The sequence below is a fragment of the Chiloscyllium punctatum genome, unplaced genomic scaffold (assembly GCF_047496795.1).
Source record: "Chiloscyllium punctatum isolate Juve2018m unplaced genomic scaffold, sChiPun1.3 scaffold_404, whole genome shotgun sequence".
Classification (NCBI taxonomy): domain Eukaryota; kingdom Metazoa; phylum Chordata; class Chondrichthyes; order Orectolobiformes; family Hemiscylliidae; genus Chiloscyllium; species Chiloscyllium punctatum.
Window position 1 is genome coordinate 112,501 of NW_027310138.1, and position 2,500 is coordinate 115,000.

At 52.1% G+C, this 2,500-nt stretch overlaps 1 long non-coding RNA gene across 1 annotated transcript in view; it reads left to right on the forward strand.

Moving 5' to 3' along the window:
* Nucleotides 1-2,437: 2,437 nt before the first annotated feature.
* LOC140472677 (uncharacterized) overlaps nt 2,438-2,500 on the forward strand; it is a 71,797-nt gene continuing 71,734 nt past the window's right edge. The window contains exon 1 of the long non-coding RNA XR_011957818.1: nt 2,438-2,500. This exon is cut by the window's right edge and continues 457 nt beyond it. This is a non-coding gene — a long non-coding RNA (uncharacterized lncRNA).

The following is a 2,500-nucleotide window of genomic DNA, read 5'->3' on the forward strand; positions in this document are numbered from 1 at the left end:
AATGTGTCATTCTGCTCTGAGTCCTGTGTCTGGAACCCAGAGGCTCTTAGCTCTGATGAGTTCCTTGCTCAGAGACGGCAGTACCCTGGCAGCAGAACATTGTGGTTTCAGACTGAAAGAGGCTTTCCCAGAGTCACAGTCAAACCCAGACCCGGAGAGAATGGGGGTGTTGGGGGGGATGGGGGGGGTGTGGGGGGGAGATCAGGGCTCCCGCAGACTCTCCGAGAGAGCCTCACCACTAAACTGATCAAAGTTTTCCATTCTAACGCGACACAGTCATCCATCAGGCCTGGGGTTAGATACAGGGGAAAGCTCTCTCTACACTCTCCCCCCATCACACACTCCCAGGGACAGGGGGTTAGATATAGAGGAAAGCTCCCTCTACACTGTCCCCCATCAAAAACTCCCAGGGACAGGGACAGCACAGGGTTAGATACAGAGTAAAGCTCCATTTACACTGTCCCCACATCACACACTCCCAGGTACGGGGGTTAGGTACAGAGTAAAGCTCCCTCTACACTGTCCCCCATCAAACACTCCCAGGGACAGGGACAGCACAGGGTTAGATACAGAGTAAAGCTCCCTCTACACTGTCCCCCCCATCAAACACTCCCAGGGACAGGAACAGCATGGGGTTAGATACAGAGTAAAGCTCCCTCTCCACTGTCCCCCATCAAACACTCCAGGGACAGGGACAGCACGGGGTTAGATACAGAGTAAAGCTCCCTCTACACTGTCCCCCCATCAAACACTCCCAGGGACAGGGACAGCACGGGGTTAGATACAGTGTAAAGCTCCTTCTACACTGTCCCCCCCATCAAACACTCCCAGGGACAGGGGGTTAGATGCAGAGGAAAGCTTCCTCTACACTGTCCCCCATCAAACACACCCAGGACAGGGACAGCACGGGGTTAGATACAGAGTAAAGCTCCCTCTACACCGTCCCCCATCAAACACTCCCAGGGACAGGGACAGCGCGGGGTTAGATACAGAGTAAAGCTCTCTCTACACTGTCCCCCCATCAAACCCTCCCAGGACAGGGACAGCGCGGGGTTAGATACAGAGTAAAGCTCTCTCTACACTGTCCCCCCATCAAACCCTCCCAGGACAGGGACAGCGCGGGGTTGCTGTGGGTTCGCTGTTGTCCCTCTCAGCCTGTCCTGGCTGGTGCTATATTAACGCAGGGTGGTCTTTTTCCCCTCTGGGGTGGTTTATTGGGTGTTATAAGGCGTGGCGCATGACTGTGAGTGGCGTTGAATTGGGCCTTGCAGGAGAAGGTACAGTTAGAGACAGGGCGATGGGCTTTAACCAGGACAGAGAGAGAGAGAGAGAGACCCAGTCAGGGAATACACTCATTAACTACAGTCAATCAGGCCAGTCCCTGAGAGTACTGCAGTAACAGAGAGAGAGAGAGAGAGAGAGAGAGAGCGAGAGAGAGAGAGAGAGAGAGAGAGAGTGGGGGGAAGGAGCTAGGCAGGCAGGGAGGGAGCCAGGGAGGGAGGGTCCCTTTAATTATCTCATTCTGCTCGGCCAAGGAGAAATGTCCGGCACAGCAGACTTTGACAGATGACTGACACAAAGTGTGCAGGAGATCAGTCATCCCTTTAAACCATCCCATCCCCTTTAATAGCAGCATCATCAGAATCCCAGAGCAGCCTGTGCTACAGTCAGGTTACTGAGAGTGCTCTCCCCCACAAACACACACACACACCACAAGCTCTCTGCGTCTGTCTGTGTGTTCTCTCCCTCCCTCTCTCTCTCTCTCTCTGTGCGTCCCTCTCTCTATCACACTTTCTCTGCCTCTCTCTCTCTGTCTTCCTCTCTCCCTCTCTCTCTGCCTCTCTCTCTCTCTCTCTCTCTCTGCCAGTTTCTGTCTCTCTCTGTGTTTCTTGCTGTAAGTCTCTCTCTCTCTCTCTCTGTGACTATCTCTGTCTCAGTCTCAGTCTCGCCCCCACCCTCTGTCTGCTCCTTTCTCTCTGTCTCACTGTGAGTGAATGAGTCGGTGTTTCCGTGTCTGTATCTCTCTTGCACTTTTAATCTGTGTGTGTGTGTGTCTGATCCTTCCTGTGTGTCTCTCATTCTTTCTTTCTCTCTCTTTCTCACTCTATCGCTTGCTCTTGTTTCTCTCTCTATCTCTCTCATTCTTTCTCTCTATCGGTCTCTCTCTCCTCTCCTCCTCTCTGTCTCTCACCTCTCTCTCTCATTCTCTCTCTATCTGTCTGTCACCTTCTCTATCCGTTTCTCTGTCTCTCTCTCTCTCTCTCTCCATCTCTTTCTCTTTCTCTCTCTTTCTCTTTCTCTCTCTTTCTCTCAGTCTCTTTCTCTCTGTCTCTCTCTTTCTCTCAGTCTCTCTCTCTCTCTTTCTCTCAGACTCTCTCTCTCTCCGTCTCTTTCTCCTCTCTCTCTTTCTCTCAGTCTCTTTCTCTCTGTCCTCTCTCTTTCTCTCAGACTCTCTCTCTCCGTCTCTTTCTCTCTCTCTCTTTCTCTCAGTCTCTTTCTC